The sequence below is a fragment of the Pelodiscus sinensis genome, chromosome 3 (assembly GCF_049634645.1).
Source record: "Pelodiscus sinensis isolate JC-2024 chromosome 3, ASM4963464v1, whole genome shotgun sequence".
Classification (NCBI taxonomy): domain Eukaryota; kingdom Metazoa; phylum Chordata; order Testudines; family Trionychidae; genus Pelodiscus; species Pelodiscus sinensis.
Genome location: NC_134713.1, coordinates 193,242,573 through 193,263,060, shown reverse-complemented (window position 1 = coordinate 193,263,060; position 20,488 = coordinate 193,242,573). Strand labels below are relative to the sequence as shown.

The following is a 20,488-nucleotide window of genomic DNA, read 5'->3' as shown; positions in this document are numbered from 1 at the left end:
CAATGGGAGCTGCGGGAAGCAGTGTGGGCTGGGCCACCACTTCCTGCAGCTCCCATTGGCCAGGAACGGTGAACTTCAGCCACTGGGAGCAGTAAGCGGCCGGGCCTGCGGGCGCTCAGGTAAACAAAGCGCCTCACGGCCAGCTAGTGGCTTTCCCTTGCAAGCCGCTAAGTTTGAAAACCTTTGGATTAACCTGTCAATTTGGGACATGCAATAGCGCCAAGAGAGCAGCACCCTTCTTTTTATAAAAAAGCCACGATGGAAGCCTGACAGAGCAGGTTCGCTATCCCGGCCCCTTGTTAATTAAACTGCATCCGAAGCATTCTATAAATGTTATTACACAAAGGACGTGTGTCCAGCACCTGGGGACACCTGCTTTTCAGCCCTGCGTCACGTTTCTTGTTCCTGAGGAAGGTCAGAGTGCTAGATCGTGAAGGAGTGTGTTACCCCTTTAAGGGACAGCCGGGTGCTCACAACCAAGACAGCCGGGGCTAATCAAGAAGGCTACCTGCTCCGCCTTATGGCTGTCCTGTTTCAACAGGAACAGGAAGCAGAGCAGAGAGGCTATCCAGTTTGCAAGGGGTGGTCAGAGCTCTCCCTTGCTGTCCAGAATAGTGGCCTGCTTAGGTAGAGATTTTGAGGTCTGTGAGTTGAGGAGACCCCCAAACCAGAGTTCAAGGGGGCTTTGTGTGAATTACAACGGCTCCTTCCATGAGGCTGCATTAAAGGAGACATACTTGGTTTGATTCCATTTAGTTTTGGCTTCCTTTGACCCACATCCTTGGCAGGGAACAGTCTGGTGCCCCATTTGTGGAAACGAAAGCGGGGGTCACCAGCAGCGCCATCCCTAATCACAAAGGGCCACGCAGGGAAGGGCCATGTTTTTACACGCCTGTGGCAGCAGCTCCATCGACATGAACTCCCCATCTCAGGAACATAAGTGCTATCCATGAGCGGGAGCATCGGACTGAGCAGTAGGGGCGGACTGAGCAGCCTGTAGCCTCCTCCAACTTCATCACACACACAGTAGGGTGAACAGAGGGAGGTCAACAATGAAAACACAGCCTGGGTACCTGCAAGTGTCATCTTTTGTAAAACACACACACACACACACACGCACACTCCTGTTTTTTGTGGCACTCTGTCCAGTAATTCCTACCTTAACACGTTTTCGCGATAGCCCGATTTTTTTTTTTTTTTTAGGGAACATTTTTCAAACAACACGACCCCGTCCCCGCAATAACATGATTCCCCCTAGGGCCGGCCTGTGGCTGCTAGCTGCGTAACCCTTCCCCTGCCTCCCTGCAAAGCGGCAGAGGTTTGCCGCTCGCAGCGCCGTTCCCCGGTGACCCCTTCTGGCCGGACGCAAGGCATCTGGTCAGAGGGGGTCACCGGGGAACTGCGCGCCGAGCGGCAAACCTCTGCCGCTTTGTAAGGAGGCCGAGGAAGCCCCGCGCAGCTGCCAGTGACCGGCCAGCTGGGGAAACCCAGCCGCCAGCTGCAAGCCCCCTCCCCTGTCCTTCCCTTCCCTTCTCCAGAGCCAAACACCTCCCCTCCTTGCTATAACCTAGTCCCCTTTCTCCCCCAATCTTATGTCCTGGTCCCAGCTGCTAACAAGTGCAGGTTGGAGCTGTGAGCACATGTGCGCTTGAAATGCAACCCCCACCTTTTCCATTATTTTCAATGGGAAAATGGATCCCGCATAACGCGTTTTCACTAAGCACGATCATTTTCTGAAACGTCTCTACCGTGTTAAATGAGGAATTACTGTAATGGGGGTCACACACACACACGATTTTTGTGGCACTCTGTAATGGGTGTAGGCGTAAGGCCAAAAGGGCCATAGATAAGTCCTCCAAGAGACCAGAGAGGCTCTGGAGGAACAGGCCAATCAGAAGCCAGCGAGGTCTACAAAAGGGGCTGCAAAGCCCAGCAGCAGTCAGTGTGGGGCAGAGCTGAAGGTGAGCAGACTGTGAAGCTTGCTGAGGAAGTTGCCTTCAGGAGGGGAAGCCCTGGAGATGCCACTCTCACTGAGTGGGAAAAGAGACTGAGGCGAAGCAGAGACAGACTTGGAGATGCCAGCAAGGGGGACCGGGATGGGTTCCTGTTAGGTGTATCCTGGAAGGGGACAGGGATTTCACACAAGGCTGTGTGACCTGGCCGGAGGACTGAGTAGCTGAAAGGCTGAAGATTGACGGCACTGCAGGAACCCAAACAGGGGCACTCGTGTGAGGTGAGTGCCGACCTGTTACATGCACCCATGAGTTTTTGGAGTCCGACTCCCAATTATTGACCTTTCAAAGTTAGCAATCCTGTTTCCAGCGCTTGTTTTAATGGCCTCCTTGCTGCTGACATATGTCCTTCAGCCATCCCTCGCCTCTCCTGGAAGATGTCTCCAGTTCTCGCCTGGTTTGCAGCGGTGTTGTAGCCAGGTTAGTCCCGGGATGCTAGAGAGAGAAGTTGGGCGAGGTGATTTCTTTTATTGGACTAACTTCCTTTGGGGAAAGAGAAGTTTTCAAGCTACACAGAGAAGAGCTCTCTGTGGCTCCAAAGCTTGTCAAGACGTTGCTGCAATAAAAGAGGTCACCTGACCCACTTCGTCCCTCCCTTTAAAGCTGGCTGCTGTACAAAAAGCACTAAAATCCCTAGGGCCAAATCTTCAGCGAGTGTAACTGGGCACAGCTTCAGTTTTATGCTGATTGATATGAGCGGAGCCTGTGAGGAGGTACTGACGCCGTGAATGCAGCCTCTTGCATTTCATCAGCGCAACTTCCCCGTTGCGTCTTGAGGGAGGATCCTGAACATTTTAATGTGGTGAAAGTGAAGTCTCCATTAGCCACACGGATATGAACATTCCTAAAAGAAGCTCTGGCCAAGGAATACATTCTGTTCTGGAGGTGGGGGGTGCAGGGTTAGACCTAGTTCCTGTTGCAGCAATACACCGGAAGGTGTGCAATAAAGCAGTGTAATGGAATGCAGATTACATTGAATAGCCCAAAGTGAACACGCTGAACAGGAAATGATTAAATGCTCCTTACTGTAAAGGAGGAAAGCGGTGTGCTCCAAAACTCGGTAGCAGTTACTTAGGTTTTAGCAGTTACTTATTCTTATCACGGAGTTTGGCTTGAAATAAAAAGATTGAATCCTGTCTCCTGCAATCTTCGTTAGTATAGTGAGTCATTAGAAACATCTTCAGCCGGCAAGAGTTCAAGAGCTCTGTGTACCGTGTTAATAATGTATCACGCGCTTTCATACCAGGCTGAATGCATGGCATTTTGCAAAGGTTTTGTAGTTGAAAGACTGGGTTGAGACCCTGGAGGTCTAGATGCCATTCTCGGCTTGGTCACAGACTTTCTGGGCCTCAGTTTTCCATCTGTAAAATGGGAATGATAATCCTTCTTTTCTCCCACCTGTTTTCTGTCACGTTCATTTAGACTGAAAGCGCTCCAGGCAAGGGACTCTTTTACTATGTGTTCTTGCAATGCCCTGATCTTAGTCCGGGCCTGTAAGTGTTACTGTAACACACATGAATAATGTGACAGACCCAGACCAGCGGGCTACCACAGTCTGATGGAAGATAGAAATGCTGGCCTCTAGGCCTACATCTAGACTACAGACTTCTTTTGGAAGAAACTTTTTTCGGAAGAGATCTTCCGAAAAAACTTCAGAAAGAGAGCGTCCACACTGCAAAAGTGCATCGAAAAAGCGATCTGATTTTTCGAAAGAGAGCGTCCACACTGAATGGACGCTCTCTCGTATGTAAGCCATGACAGAGTGCCACAAAAATCATGGACGGAATGGCCACCAGGGCACCTGTGCTTTTTCCTCTTTCCTCTTCTTCTGTAAGAACTGCTTCTTCCCGTCCACACACGCCTTTTTCCGAAAGAGCTCTTTCGCAAAAAGGCTTCTTTCTTGTAGAACGAGGATTACAAATACCAGACTAAAAACCCCTCTGTTCTTTCGATTTTCTTGCAGAAGAACACAATTGCAGTGTGGATGCTCCTCAAGTTTTGTCAGAAAACCAGCCGTGTTTCCAACAAAACTCTGTAGTATAGACATACCCTGGGTGAACAGTTTTCTCTTCCCTGAGTAACTAGGGCAGGAGCAGCTGGTGCAGCTCACTCAGGAAAATCCAGGACCCAATTAAGGGCTTGCCAGAAGCCGCAGGCCTATCCGAACAGCTGCGGCCCATTAAGGGCCTGTTGGGGCTAATTTATAAGGCTTCCCTTCAGGGAGGGCCGGCAGGCCAAGGACTGGGTGTGAGGAGGTGCTGGGGAAGAGCAGAAGGATGTAATCAGGTTCCAGGAGAAAGATGCTGGGAGGGGCTGTTTAGGGAAGTGGTCCAGAGAAAAGCTGCAGCTCTGATGGTTGAGGAATCACTATCCACTGCTGTTAGGGTCCTTAGGCTGGACACGGAGCAGAGGGCAGGCCCGGGTTCCCCTCAGCTCTCCCTGCACCTCTGAAGGGGGAGTTTGGGCCTCAAGAGGGGTTCATGCCAAACCCGTGTGAGTGGCCTATGATGAAGAACGCGCTGGAGGCTGTGCTCCTGGCCTCTAGTAATGGTCAAGAGGCTGGTGTAGAGGTGCCCAGCGAGCCTCTGAGGCAAACACTTTCCGCCTAGCAATGCAGGCCCCAAGCGAGGCCGGAGCTCTGCCACAGCCACAACAGTTCACTTGGGCACTCTTGAAACAAAGTCAACCTGCCGCAAAAACGCCCCTTTCCGATCCCTCTGTGTGAAATTTCCTCAGGCCTACATTTGCTTGTGCTGAGGCCTCAGATAAGCAATAGTGGTGCTGGACTATTGACAGGTTTAAGAACGAATCTCTCAAAGCCTGTTTGGACTTGGGATTGACATGGGATAGGAGATAGTCACGGCTAGCCAATGATGCCTGCTTCTAACCCTGAGATCTAGGCTTTAAGGTTATCATATCTGCAGGCCCAGAAGAGCTATCTGAGGCCATTGAAGAGGAGTTTTAAATTGATCGCTTTTCACTGTTTTCTTTACCTGAGCCTGGCTCATTCAGGCACTTAAGGTACGTCTACACTGTGCGGCTATTTTAAGACACAGGAAGTATCCCAAAATAGCTACCCCGTGTCTTAACAAGCTGTCTGTTATTTTGATTTTTTTTAAAGTAACGGGCGTGCTGTTTTGGCATCCTTGTAACCCTCGTTCAACGAGGGTTAAGAGGTGTCTCGAAATAGTGCATTATTTCGAAATTTGGCGCTGTGTAGGCATGCCAAATTTCAAAATAAGCTATTTCTAAATAGAATCGAAACAAGATACACAATTTGCGTAGCACAAAGTGTGTATCTTATTTTGAGTTTAGGGTGCTGTGTAGACGCACCCTTAGTAACTTTGAAAATTGGAATTTCCATTACAGATTGAGATGAAAAGTCAAAAAAAATTGTGGTTAAGTAAAGCTTAAAAATATGTGAAACATTTTGGATTGAAACAAAACATTAAGACATTCCTGAATTCAAAACCAGTGCTTTTTAAAAATGTGTGGAATGGGCAGGAAAACTTTTGTTTCAGCATGCCTCAGCTTTACTCTGTGTGCTCCTATATGACGGTGGTACCTTATGAGAGATATAGGTTACATTTCTGAGGCCTTCGTTATCCTCCCAGGGTGAGTTTCCCTGGTCAGATTATAGCTCAGCTGAAGAGAGAAAATTATCAGAAAAACAAAATATTTTTGGCAAAATCCACATTTTCCCCAAATGCTGACTTTTCCAGAAGCTGCATTTTCTGAAAAACAAACTAAAAAACCTGCGTAATCTAATCCAACCTGTCAATGGAAAATTCCCAACCATACATGCCAAATCCAGGGGTGCTCTGGTGCTGGAGCATCTCCGGATAAAAATTAGCAGATGATTAGCACCCACCAGCAGCCAGTCACTCCCTTCCTGCCCCCTCCCCTCAGTGCCTCTCACCTGCTGGTGGTCCCCTCCCTCCCACCACCACCAAACAAGGTGGTCAGAGGTTCCGGGAGAGAAGAGGAGGAGTGAGGATGTGGCGCATTCAGAGGAGAGGGCAGAAAGAGTTGGGGTGGAGGCGGAGGCTTGGGGGAAGAGGTGGAGTCGAAGCAGGACCCGGAACAATGTGGGAGGTCAAGCATCCCAGAGCTAGAGCAGAAATTGGCGCCTCTGGTTCCAACCAACTCTAATGATAACTAAGGCGTAGAAAAAATTAGTCCCCAAAACTCCTGGATCTGTGAGATGAGGTGGATGAGGTGTTATCTTTTAACTGGCTCCACTTCTATTGGTGGGAGAGACAAGCTTTTGAGCCGCATAGGTTTCTTCTCAAGGTCAGAACACGCGCTCTCAAGTTGCCAGGGGATGATGTTTCTAGTGACTCGGTCTCCTGACCACTACATGCTGCACTGTAGCACACAGGAGTAATTCTGAGGTTGTTAAGCCATGGTAGGAATAGGATAATGGTGACAGCTAAAACCTCCGTGGTTGATAAGAAGTTTCGGGGCACAGCCCTGTCTTGGGACCAATGTGGTTACAACAGCGTGGATCCTGGAGATGTGTGGAAAGTAGCCACTGTATGGAAAATAGACTCTGTTCTAGTGCAAAGATTTTATAGACCTTCATTGGAAATGTGCAGCAGGAGCTCACCAATGGCCTTCAACTCTCGTGAGACAATATCATCGAGTCAGAAACTCAATTTCCAATCAGAATGTTCATTGGACACTCAACATTTGGAAAATGCCACCAGCAGGGCTCATGAATACTATGGCCATTCTCAGCCCATGAACCTTAATATAGATTCCTAGGACTAGAAGAGACCTCAGGAGTCATCGAGTCCAGCCCCCTGCCCAAAGCAGGACCAACCCCAACTCAATCATCCCAGCCAGGGCTTTGTCAAGCCGGGACTTAAAATCCTCTAGAGATGGAGACACTTCCAGCAGCCTCGTGCATATTCTTGCTCTCACATGATATCCTTTGTTCTGAATTTTAGTGCCCGTGACTTTGGTTGGATCATCAGCTTTAGAAGTTAATAATAAATTAATAATGTTTTGCCTTAGTACCTAAGAGCCCCCATCACAGTCAAGAATTGTATGGTGCCAGGCACTGTACAAACACAGTCCTTGCTCCCAAAAGCTTACAATCTCTAGCAGAGGATGAAAGCCAATAGGTGAATACAGGCAAAGGGGGCACAAGAAAACCGACAATACTAGTCGACTTGAGACCAGTCTTAGCATATCAGCTATCTGACTGCTGTCAAGTGGTTTGTAGGCATCCCAGCAGAGGAGAATTTTAAGGAGGGATTTTCAGACGCTCCATTGCCCAGGACAGAGAACTGCAGTTTATCCCCGGCTCACCTCCCAAATCCTCTCGTGGCCTCGACTGGTGAGACAATGCTACTTGCTATATGGAGCTTATTCCAGTCCCATTCATGCCCCTGGCTGCACAGATGCTTTCAGTGCTATGGAGCCTGAGTGAAGGGAGTCAGATTTGCCCCCATCACAGGTTGTTTCTGTGGGTGTCTATTGCATGCCAAGGCCTGCCAAAGTCTGTACTGCGCTCGGGTTTGGTGGAGCACAACTGGGCGAAACACGTTTCACCAGATTACACCTCCTGCTGTATTGGAAGAGTTTCTTGGAGGAGCAATCCACCTCCCAGAGCCCAGCTGAATGCTGAGATCCACAGGCGGACACAAGAAGGAGGAATCCTTGCCCTGGGACATGGAGCATCTGGAGAGCCTTCTGCAGAGGCTATTCCCTCCTGGTGCCCCTCTGACAGAGAGGAGGGAGCCAAGCATCTGGGCGGCTCATGTCATTTGGTCCTTCTTGTGGGTCACCCTGCCCCACAGCCAAATGTGATGATGTCCTGCTGCACAGAGCCTCCCCACCCCCAGAAGAGCAAGCAAGTCCCTGCATCCCCCTGCCAGTCCTGTCCACCTTGTGTTACTGTCAACCAGTGATTCCATTCGCCCCTCCGAGAACAGGGAGAAGAAAATGTGCGTGTCTTGCAACGCCTCCGGCTCGGCAAGTGCCTGGTCGCTGGTGTTGTCTCGATCTCTGGAAACCGTTCCCTGCCCTGTATTGGTATTATCTGCTACGCACTCGATGGCGGAGGCGTGGCATAGTCAGACGGCTGGCTAATGAAAATACGTCCTGCCTTCCCTACAATACAATCACACCGGAGTTTCATCGGCAAGCCTGAAGCTTTGCTCGTAGTGTCATCTTTTTGGCAGCCGCAACTACGGAGCTCCGAGCCCACCCCTCCTTGCCGTCGTGAGCTGTCTGATGTGATTTCAGATGGAATACACGGCTGGCACTGAAGGTTCACTAGTGAGATATCCTTACCACAACGGGTATGGGTTAAGATAATGCATTCCAAGCACCTGTCATCTAATACATATAGGGTAAAACTCTGCCCCCCCGCCACCCCGAAGTCAAAGGGAGCTGGACTGAATGCTCCTCACTTTGGGACGGATTATTGTGAAACACTCGCTAATTCCGTAGGGTTGAGTGTAACATTAAACACGCCCCTTCCTATTGGTCGAATTGTAGGTATTATTTGTACAACGGTGGCCCCTAGAGGTCACATCTGGCCCCTCTCTTTTCCAGAGCACTTACTTTCTAGACAAAGGGAGGGAGTCAGCAAGGATTATGGGGAACGTGGACACAACGAAACAAAGCAGCTGGCCTCACTGATCCAATTCACGTCTCTGGAGCTCTGCCTTGCCTTGTCCTTTGTCCTCAAATGGCTGCTGATGCTCCATGTCCTATGGGTCTGGTGGCCTCACGGTGACAAACAACAATCATATCTGTGGAAAGTTCTTCAGGTCTCTCTCCCTTATGCCCCTCTAATGTAGCCTTTATATGTGGGCTGTGTCTAGACTGCATCCCTTTTCCGTAAAAGGGATGCAAACTAGACACATCGCAACTGCAAATGAAGCAGGGTTTTAAATCCCCCCCGCTTCATTTGCATAAACATGGCTGCCGCTTTTTTCCAGCTCGGAGCTTTGCCGGAAAAAAGCACCAGTCTAGACGGGGATCTTTCGGAAAATAAAGCCTTTTCCAAAAGATCCCTTATTCCCTTTTTTAAGAGGAATAAGGGATCTTTCTGATTAGCAGAGCACCCACAGCCAGCAACATGTGGCTATTGGTGGTGCACATCCAGCCATGTATTGGTGCACATAACAAATTTATTTCACACATTGGTGGAAAAAATTAAAGGGAACGTTGCTGCTGACTTTTTCTGCTTGCTGATTTTCTGAGTCATTACTCACTAATTTCACTTGTCTTCATTTCCCTTTCTATGAATGTAATATGACCGTGTTAGAGAAACAGGAAGAGCATAGTGCACTGTGAATAGAGAAAGTTCTACAAAATGTAGAATAGCAGTCAGCTCAATTGTCAGCCTAATCCATTTAATTCATTCTAGTTTGCTTGTGTTAAGTGAGTTACTTTTTGTTTAACTATGTGACTCTGAAAGAGCAAAATGCAGTTGCAGGGGGGGGTTGAGTTGGCCTGTTAAACCCAGGATTGTGAGTTCAATTCCTGAGGGGGTAATTTAGGGACCTGGGTCAAATCTGTCAGGGATGGTCCTTGGTCCTGCCGTGAGGGCGGGAGACTGGACTCAATGACCTCTCAAGGTCCCTTCCAGTTCTATGAGATAGGCATATCTCTCCATTAGAAAAAGTGAATTAAATTAAGTCTTTAGAGGAAAGAACTGTAAAATACAGGTGACTTATAGTTACCAAGCAGAATATTAGCCTAGAATTCATTCTTGTTTCAGTTCCATTTTGAGGTATAACGGAAGTAGACAAAATCACACGGAGAACTTTTGGGCATTAGGTGCCTACCGAGATCTCCAAAAGCATCTCACTGCATCCTCAGGCACTTAAATACCTTTTACAATCTGTCCCAAAGCCCCTAAAGCATTGAAAAATTGTGCCTTAAGTGGCTTGCCTAGAGTAGCATTAAGGTGGCCACGGAGTGTATCCCCACAATACTGGACGTGCTGGTACTCTGGGAATAGCATGGGCCTCTCCTTCCTGTACGACCTCACTCCCCACCCCTGTTGGTGTGACTTCACCTGCATAGTGCATAGGAGATCCTGCTTCACGGAAGATGCCATTTGGAAGGGTGCATCACTGGCATGACCCCAGGAACGATATGTACAGGGTCACCCCCGCCGGCGTGGAGTGGCACACTCTTCAAAATGATGTCCTCAGTCGCATGTGGCAGGATACCAGAAAAAAAACACATCTCATTTTATAGTCATATTGGACGGGACAAACCTTGAAAAAAACAGGAGGGGCTATCCAGCATAAATCCAGACAAACAGCCCTTGTAGGTGACACAGGGAGTCTGTGATAGTGGCAGGAAGCAAACCCACCCCCTCAGAGCGCTAGTACCCTAACCACAATACCACCCTCCTGCCCTCAGTTAAATTCCTGACCATAATAATAGCCCGTTTATGTGCGCTACGTCCATAAAGTCTTGACAACACGTACTTCTCCACTGGCGCTGTCCTTCTTCATTTGGCACACGCTGTTTAGTCTGCTCCGTTTCTGACTGAGCTCAGACCAGCGTGGTTCTGGCATGTTCTGCTCCTTGATCGTGTGCCAACGTATTCCTCCGCACGGCTCTGGAAAGTGGATGGAAACCTGAACTCACTGAAATCCATGGCAAAACTCCCATTGACTTCAGCAGGGTCAGGATTTCATCCAGAAGACTGAGGTTCTATTAACTCGTGCTCCCTTGGGGTTTGCACCATGAGCCCTGTATGCACCAGGAGCCCTCTGTGTGGGTGTGTGCATGAGCTAATAAATATAATATGGAGCTATACCTATCTTATAGAATTGGAAGGTCATCAAGTCCAGTCCCCTGCCCTCACTGCAGGACCAAGTATTATCCTGGACAGATTTTCCTCAGATCCCAAAATGGCCGCCTCAAGGATTGAGCTCATAAGTGGCCAATGCTCAAACCACTGAGCTATCCGTCCCTCCCCCCCATGGGTACTTCTGGAGTCTTATTGAAACGAGTGGTTGTGCTAGGCCAGTGGTTCTCAAGGTGTGGGCCGTGAACCACTTGTTCTCTGCGACCTTCTTGCAGGTGGACGCAGGCTCGGGGTTTACCTTCCCCCTGCAGCACGGAGCCTGCACCGGTGCCCTGTGCACCACTCCTCCCCCCTCATCTACCCGCTATGGGAGGGAGGGGAAAGCCACACGGGCTGGATCCAGCTTGCGGGGGAAGGAATCAGCTCTGCATGTTGCTCCTTCCCCTGCCCTTGCCTTGAGAAACAGCAGTGCAGGAAACCTCTTGCCTGGAGGCTTTCCTTGCTGCTCCCATTGGCCGGAATCACAGCCAATGGGAGCAGCAGGAGGCACAGAGCCAGGTAAGTGCCCTCCCATCTGCCCCATGCCCAGACCCTGCACTCCCATCTCCCTCATAGACCCCCTTCTGCCAAGACCCTCCCATCCCCATCCCACTCCTGCACCCTCCCTCCCAGGCCTCCACCCTTAGCTCGCTCCTGCACCCTCCCTCCCATGCCCCCCACCCGTAGCTCACTCCTGCCCCCTAACTCCTGGTCAGACCCCAACCCCTCCTGCACCCATTTTGTCATCATGGGTGGTTGGCTGGTGGTCCACAGAAAGGTCTTCATTGAGCAGGGTGGGCTGTGGGCCAAGAAGTTTGAGAACCACTGTGCTAGGAAATACGGACTCCTGTGGCCATAGACTCAGCTTGAAATTAAACACGTGTGTAATGGCCTTAAGGCCCAGCTTTATTAGCTAAGGCTTTCACGGGCTCATCAACTTCTATTTATGGTCCGGTCACCACTAGAGGGGGACAGAGTGTCACCAGGACTGGGTGTGTTTTCTACATGGGGAAAACTAGATTGTGGCATTGTAATTACCATGAGTCAAAACATTCCCAAATTTTCACATTTTCCACCACAAATGAAGCATTTTTTAAAAAGGAAACTTTGTTTCATTTTTAGAGCATCTCTTGACATGGGCAAAAAATATCAACTCTCACATTTTTTACAGAAAAAAAAGACACATTTTCATGACAAATCCATCCCCTTTTTCAGCCCGTACTATAAATTGAGGATTCTGAATATTTTACCCACCTGGCGGTAAACTCCTCTTAGATTTGCTTGGTGGCAGCTGACAACAAATGCAAGGCCTGATTCTGTCATCTAGCACATGTAGGGCCTGATGTAAAGGCCACTGACTTTCCCAAAAATACGGTAAGAAGCGTTTCTTGGGGAATGGGTCTCCCGGGGTTACTTCTGGGGGAAGAGGCATCAGGGGAGAAAGAGCAAAGGCGTGGAATTCGCCATGGGTATTCCAGCAATGAAGGGAGGTTTACACTGATGATTTACAAGGCACATTTTGGAATGCTTGGGGGGAAAGCCAATGGCTTGGCTTAATTTGATTTTTCCAACCCCGCACAGCAACCGTACTTTGGTATTTGGCAAGAGCTTTCTCACTGAGCGCAGGGCACTGCAGCAAATTCTATTTTTGCCTTAAAACCCTCCCCTTGTAAGAATGCAGGGATGAAATATGAATCGATGGATGTTTCTCAACGTGCTGCACCCAGCCAATGCCCTGTTAATGCTGCTGATAGCACAGCGAGGTGTGGTGAAATGTGCGGTCTTTGAACGCTAGGTGAGTGCTGGCTAATGCATCTGCTGGTGCTCTTATTCCGAAGACAGTTGCCACCTGTGAGTGAAGTTCTCTGACCCGAGGGTACATTCCTTTCTCCCAAAGCCTCCCTGATCCATCTTCCCTTGTAGTGGCAGGACGGCTCCACAACCCGCCGTACCACTGGCATGCATCTACGGCAGGGGTGGGCAATAATTTTAGAAGGGGGACCATGCCACAAATTTTTGAAGCGGCCCCGGGCTGCCCCGGAAGGGGTAGGGCCAGACACTTCCATGTTCCCCTGCCCACAGACCCTGATTAGCCTGGGGAAAGGGGGAGTGTGTGAAGTCTTTGCTCCCACCCCACCCTCTAACACCTAAAGGGAACCACCACCTGTTCTGAACAGCTGGCAGTTCCTGCTAGGTTCCATGCACTCCTTGCAGGGCGGGGGGAGACTTCATGGGCTGCCTTGTCCCCAGGTCTCGATTGGCCTGGGGGCGCGGGAGCGGGAGGGTGGCTGTGGGTTGGATCAATCTGCTTGGCGGGCTGGATCTGGCCTACGGAGGCTCTGTTGCCCACCCCGATCTACAGTCACTCCCCATCCATGGACAGTAAACCCATGATTTTGTCGTTTGTGTTACCTTCGATAGGAGTTGTCGCTTTCGGGGAGTCTGGTCAGGAATTTCCGAAACATCAAAGAAACTCTAAACACTTTCCGAACATGAACTGGGAGCTCAAATTCCTTACTCTGCTGGGCACTAAAAATCCTGGACTGAACGAAGACACTGGATTTATGATTTAGTACAACAGTCTGTCACCCACTAATCCTCTCTTTTGATCCTATGACTGCAGAGGTGTTACAGGACCAGTCTACCTTGAATGGTCCTTGCGACAGGGTGTAGCCTCATGGTCTTGCCACGCCCACCTCCTAAAAGGCAGCAGTAGAGGAGGGTCCTCCAGCCTGCCTAGAGAGGCAGCAGGGAAGAGCCAATGAGAGCCCAGGAGGCTTCTATAAAAAGGAGCCGCTGGACAGACCAGATCAGTTGCTGGCTAGAGACTGAGGAGTAAAGATGGTGCTTCTGGCAGAGTGCCACAGAACGTAAGCGGGGTCTTCAGCCCTGACTTAAGGGAGAAGGTAAAAGCGCAAAGTACCTATGTGCATAGGCGCCGATTCCATGGGTATTCCAAGGCTGGAGCATCATGGGAGAAAATGAGTGGGCGTCAAGCCCCGGGCAGCCAAGCTCTGTCCCACTCTGCCCTTTCTTCCAGCACCTCTCGCCCTACTTACCAACCCCTCCCCGTGCTTCTGCATTGCGGCAAACAGCTGATTCGCGGCATTCCGGAAGCTCCAGGAGGGAGGGGAGGAGTGAGGATGGGGTGAGGTTAGGGGAGAGAAAGGGGGGGAAGAGGCGGAACAGGGACAGGAGCTTGGGAGAAGGGGTGGAATGGGGTGGAGCATGAGAACTTGGGGGGACCGGAGCTTCGGGGCAGGGTTTGGGGGACTGGAGAATGGGGCAGCATGAGAACCAAGATGTGCCATGCCAGGAGTGGCCTTCAGTCCCGCTCCTGTGACACTTGTCCAACTTCACCCAGCCCCTCTGTGGCCTAACCCTCCTAGGGCATCAGAGGGACACAAACCCTCCTTCTCCAGGGCACAAGGCAAGCTAAGTGCTGGGGATCAGGAGGAAACAGCCCCCGAGGCAGGTGACCCCCTCCCGGCTGGCTGCAGGATTTCTTACCCTGTGCTCTGAAGCAGCCAGTGCGGCCCGCGGTCGGAGTGGAGGGTGCTGACCTACGTGGGGCTTGGCTCAGATCCAGTTTGGACATTCCAGTTTCTACCCCCATGTAAACGTAAGGCTGGACCTGCAGATGCTCAGTGTTCTCATTAGTAATGCTCAGTACGGCCAGTAATTGGCCCCATGCCTGGGGGTGCGTGGGCAGGATCTAGTCCTGAGAAGGTTGGGCCGGCTGGGAGCTGCATCTCTGCAGACATGAAGCACCTGCCTCACTTCGGGGGCTGGGCTGAAAGGCGCACATTCATAGTTCAACACCCATTGCTCCGCAGTTCCTGAGCAGGACCCAGATCCGGTTGCAAGGAGCTGATCAGCTTCCCACCGCTGCAATGCCTCCCCCACTGGGATGAAATCCCAGCAGCTTTCTAACAAGCTACAGCAGCGCTGCAGTGGCTTTTGATCCAGGAAGAATGTTCCCCGTGGACAGGTTATTCCACAGTTGTCCATGGCAGTATTTGCTGCACCTTTCTCTGCAGCCACTGGTGCTGGCCACTGTCAGAGAAAGGAGAATGAGTAGATGGACCCTGGCCCGGCAATTCTGACGTTCCTAAATTAGGCACCAAAATCCACACAAAGGCACCTTATTTGATTTTCCTATTCCTTTCTTGTATCACCCAGGAGTTGCATCTTATCTATATAAAGGTCCAATCCTTTTCTGAATGTTGCTAAGATTTGATCCCTTGTGGCAATGAGTTCCACAGGCTCTTTATCTGTTTGCTGGAAAAAATAGGATTTCTTGGTTACCCGTTTTCAAGCAGCTGCCATTCACAGTCCTTGAATATTGCCTTGCCCTGAAGCGACATGCCACAAGATGCCGGGACATGTTGTTATTAGAGCAGCGTGGGTCTATTATCTATGTCATTCTTTTTATATATGTCCTGCCTGTCAGGATGGTCAAACACTGGAATAAGTTGCCTAGGGAGGTTGTGGAATCTCCATCACTGGAGATATTTAAGAGCAGGTTGGACAGACACCTGTCAGAGATGATCTAGACTGTGCTTGGTCCTGCCATGAGGGCAGGGGACCGGACTCGATGATCTCGCGAGGTCCCTTCCTGTTCTAGTGTTCTATGATTCTATGAGTTACAGGGTTCGCACTTGCTAACTTCTAAATTATCTGCCAGAAAACTAAGCTTTTCAGGTGCATAGTAGCCCCTGGAATCATGGTTAAAGCCCCCCCCCTCCCCCCGACCAAAATCTGAAAAGGCGCCACTGCATGGAATCCAACTCACAATCTAGCCCTAACACAGCCAAGCTGACTGGCCCATCTCTACCTGTGCCCATTCACTGAATGGGTGATATGGGGGAAGTGAAAGAAAAGGAGGTGGCAGGAGATTGGGGGGGGTGCATATACACATGAGACCAAGTCTCACCTCCCAGATGGTGTTTGGGACTCAGCCAGAGCTAGTGGAGAGGGTGGCGACATTTGGATTTCATATGTGATCATTTTTTTGATTGTATCACTTTGGTATATATGGTCGTGCCAATTTTCTTCCACTATTTGATCTGAGGAAGTGGGTCTAGCCCACGAAAGCTCATCACCTAATAAACCATCTTGTTAGTCTTTAAAGTGCTACATAGTCCTGTTTTTTGTTTCAGCGTGGTTACTGGGTGTGTGAAGACTGTAGTGTCTTCCACTGTTACATGGAAGGTTGCAATGGCTGCTTAGTGGATCCTGATTGAGCGGAGGGAGAGATGTGAGTGTTTGAGGTGTAGCAGGTATTCCAGTATATCAGCAAGTGGAACGTCTTGTGGTCCTATGTTACGAGAGGTTGCCCAGTGAACAAATCGAGCCCATTTGCTCATGTATGTTTTTCTTGTTGCAGGTGCTCTGCTTTGAAAGAGGACATCGTGGACTTGTTGAGAGCACTGCAGTTCTATGCCTGTGAACCATCGAAGTACCACACCTTGAGATGGAGTGTGCGAAACTGTGGGTGAGGATATATGATACAGAGTGCAGTGAGGATAACTTTTGCTTTGTCGTTCAGAATCTTTATGAGGACTCTGTTGAGGAGAGGAAATGGTGGAAAAGCGTAATGTAGGAGTGCATTCCAGGTTATAATAAGAGCATCCCTGGAGGACTCTTTCCCTGTGCCCGCCCTGGAGCAATAACCTGGGCACTTTTTGTTGACTGAGGTGGCAAATTAATCTATATCTGGGAAACCCCATTGGTTGAAGATGTCGGTGAGGAGTACATAGTTGAGTTCCCATTCGTGTTCTTGTGGCAGGGCTCTGCTGAGGGCATCTGCCATTGAATTGAGGACCTCAGGAAGGTGGCAAGCAGATATGTGAATGTCTCTGGCTAGACACCAATTCCAAAGTGCTATCGCTTCCAGGCATAGAGTGTGTGATCGGGCACCACCCTGCTTGTTTATATAGAACATGCATGCGGTGTTGTCTGTGTATATTTTTACGTGTATTCCCGTGACATTGGGTAACTGTTTTTGGCATGCCAGGCGAACTGCCCTGAGTTCGAGGGCACTGATATGGAGCATGTGGTCTGCTGGAGACCATAGGCCATGTGCTGTGCGGCTTTCTATATGGGCAGTCTGGCCCATAAAGGATGCATCTGTGGTGACAACTACAGAGGGGTCCAGGGCTTGAAAGGGGATGCCTATGCACAGATTGCATTATTTTGTCCACCAGTGTAGGAATGCTTTCACAGGGTGTGGTCGTGTGAGCATTTTGTTCATATGATGGATGTGTGGCTTGTACTTGTGTTGGAGCCAACCTTGGAGGCATCTCATAAAGAGACGTGCATTTGGGACCACAGGATTGCATGATGCCATGTGACCTAATAGTTGAAGGCAGTCGTAAACCCTTACTACTGGCATCTCTTGAAGCGATTTTGCGAGTTGACTGATGCAAGTGAATCTGTCTGTCGGTAAAGAGGCTCTGGCTGTGATCGAATTGAGCTGAGCTCCGATGAATTGGATTGTTTGGGTTGGCGTGAGTGTTGATTTGCCGTAATTTATTAGGAAACCTAATGAGTGAAGGCAGGTTATCATAGTAATGGTATCTTGATAACATTCTTGACTGGTCCTCGCTTTGATAAGGCAGTTGTCTAAGTATAGGTAAATCGTGATTCCTTGTTTTCTGAGGTGAGCAGCGACAGCCGCTAGCATCTTCGTGAATACCCTTGGTGCAGTGCAGAGACCAAAGGGCAGTACCGTGTATGGGTAGTGTTGGAGACCTAAAGAGAAACGAAGAAAACATCTATGAGAGGGGCGAATGGATACATGAAAATATGCATCCTGCAGGTCAAGAGAAGAAAACCAGTCACCAGACTCCAGAACTGGGATAATAGTATTTAGGGTGACCATTTTGAATTTCTGTTTCCTTATGTATTTATTTAGTAACCGAAGATCAAGAATCGGCCTCCAAACACCTGTCTTCTTCTCTACAAGAAAATAATGTGAGTAGAAACCAGTTCCGTGGAACTCTTGGGGTACTAGTTCTATGGCTCCTAATTCAAGAAGATGGTCAATTTCTTGTTGCAAAATGATTTCGTGAGAGGGGTCCCTCAAGAGGGACGGGGTGGGCGGGTGGGGAGAGTGGGGGGAGAGAAAAGGGATGGTATAACCTACGTAGATGGTTTGAGTTACCCACTTATCAGTGGTAATAGATACCCAATTTGAAAGGAAAGGTAATAAACGAAATAGGAAAGGTTTGGAACCAATCTCAAGCTCTGGCGCATGGGGTGTATTTTTACATCTTTTGACTGTTGATTCAAATTTGCTTGCTTGGTTGGGATGAGCGGTTGGGGTTATTAGTCTGAGGGTGCCGTCTGTGTTGCCTGCTGCTGTTGGTACGGGGCATGGTCTTGTCTCTGGTACTGGTAAGTGAATTGTGGGTACCTAGGTTTCTTATATGGTTGGTACCTGTACTGTCTCTGTCTCGTCATAGGGGTTTGGATACCGAGTTACCACAATATAGCTCTGGAATCTTTCATTGATTGGAGCAGTTCATTGGTCTTTGCAGAAAATAGCTTTTCTCCATTGAACGGAAGGTCTTCTATGATGGTTGTACTTGGCGGCGAAAAGCAGAAGAGTTGAACCATGAGGCTCGTCTCATAGTGACTGCTGTTGCCATAGTCCTTGTAGCTGTGTCTGCTGATTCAAGTGCAGCTTGCAGGGCTATTCACAATATTATCTGGCCTTCTGAAACAAGAGCCTGAAACTGTGCCTTTTTGCTGGCAGGGATATCTTCAATAAAAGTATTGAAATGTGTATGATTATTGAAGTCATATTTACTTAATAAAGCAGCATAGTTCGCCACTCTCATCTGAAGAGTGACAGAGGCTTAAACCTTCTTTCTGAGCGTGTCTAGACGTTTATTGTCCTTTTCAGATGGGGTAGAACGATTTTGTTGTTTGTTTCTCTTCTGTGCAGTGTCTACTAAGAGGGAGTTGGGTGGAGGGTGAGAAAAGAGGAATTGAGAACCGTTGGGGGGAACATAGTATTTTTGATTGGCTTTCCTGCATGTTGGTGGGATGGATGCAGGTGTTTGCTATGGGGTTTTAGTGGGCTCCAAGATGGCTGGATTAATAGGAAGTGCCATCTTTGTTGCTATACTGGGCTGGAGGATGTTAGTGAGTTCATGTTGAGAAACTGGAACTTCTTCCATAGATATATTCGGGGCTCGACAAATCATGTAATCTACTTGCCCATGGTGAGTAGATTACAAGCCGGCATATATTCAAATCAATAGCGACTCTTAAATACATCTTGGAAAGAGGAGAGATCATCGGTGGTCTGAGTAGCAGATGGTAACAATGCCTGCTCTATGGCTGAGGCTGCGTTTGAATGTAATGTGGATGTAGAAGCCGACATCGGAGAGCAATGGCTTTCACTGTCAGTTCCCCTCATAGATGTGTGGGGTGACAGGGTTAAGGGCGAGCAGGGTTTCGCCATATGCTTCATCTTACATGGTCTCTTTTTATATTGTTGAGGTGGTTGATGGAACATTTGCCACTGTGGGGGGCCAAGCATAGGTGGTGGCATCCAAAAATAAGGAGCCATTTGTGCTCTAAGAAAATCTGGCTGTTGCTGATAAGTAGACCACGGAGAGCCCTCCATATATGGCTGAGGTGAAAAAGCAGGTAAACATTCCTCCTGGTCCTCAGAGAGGGGGGAGGGAAAGTCAGAGTAATCGGAGAATGGAGATAGAGGATGTATGTTATCAGTCAAGCGAGGCGAATGTAAAGTGGGAGATTGCCAGGTCTTTGTGGTCCTTGTGGCTAGTGAGGGGAGTATGCAGCGTGGATACCTCTGCTGACTAGTAAACAAGTTGGCCGAGCTGCTGAGGCAGCGCTCCTCTGAGGTGTTGCCCCTGGTAACGGGAGAAGGGGGCATCCAGTGGTGGGTATATGAGGGGATTCCTCGTTGCTGTGATGGGAGCGGGAAGATCTCCTATGGCTGGTGGTAGGGCAAGCACTGATGTGTCAGCGCAGAGTGTAAGGCGGGCACGGGCACACCTGTTGCCTCGGTAAGGGCAAATTTTTTTGCATTTTTATTGCCCTTTTTGTGCTCACCCAGAGTGCCTGCGAGGTCAAACAAGCTCAAGCGTTATTGCCTGAGCAGTGTGTCTTTCTCCCCTCAGCCTGCTGTTTTCTGGGTTGCTGATTCAGGGCGCTCATCCCTGCCTTTGATGGCTTAGAAAATAGTGATAGAAATGTAGCCGTGTTAGTCTAGTGTAGCTAAAACAAAATACAGGACTATGTAGCACTTTAAAGACTAACAAGATGGTTTATTAGGTGATGAGCTTTCGTGGGCCAGACCCACTTCCTCAGATCAAATAGAGGAAATTTTTTTCCACTATTTGATCTGAGGAAGTGGGTCTGGCCCACGAAAGCTCATCACCTAATAAACCATCTTGTTAGTCTTTAAAGTGCTACATAGTCCTGTTTTTTGATGGCTTAGGTTTGCCTCATAGGTGTATTGCTCAGACCCCAGCCCGGGTCAGAGGTGTGGTGTTTGTCCTTGTCAGAGCAGGACATTTTAAGTTGCAGCTCTCTGTCTTTGCACGTTTTTGTCTTAGCGCCGTTGGTGACAGGCATCACATTCTTGCAGAGCCCACAGCTTTCA

General features: G+C 49.2%; 1 long non-coding RNA gene across 1 annotated transcript; it reads left to right on the top strand.

Annotated features, from left to right (window-relative positions):
* The first annotated feature begins 1,443 nt into the window (after positions 1 to 1,443).
* Positions 1,444 to 20,113, top strand: LOC142828082 (uncharacterized). Its single transcript, XR_012903049.1, has 3 exons — positions 1,444 to 16,336; positions 17,759 to 17,817; positions 18,309 to 20,113. It is a non-coding gene; the product is annotated as an uncharacterized LOC142828082 (long non-coding RNA).
* Positions 20,114 to 20,488: the final 375 nt, after the last annotated feature.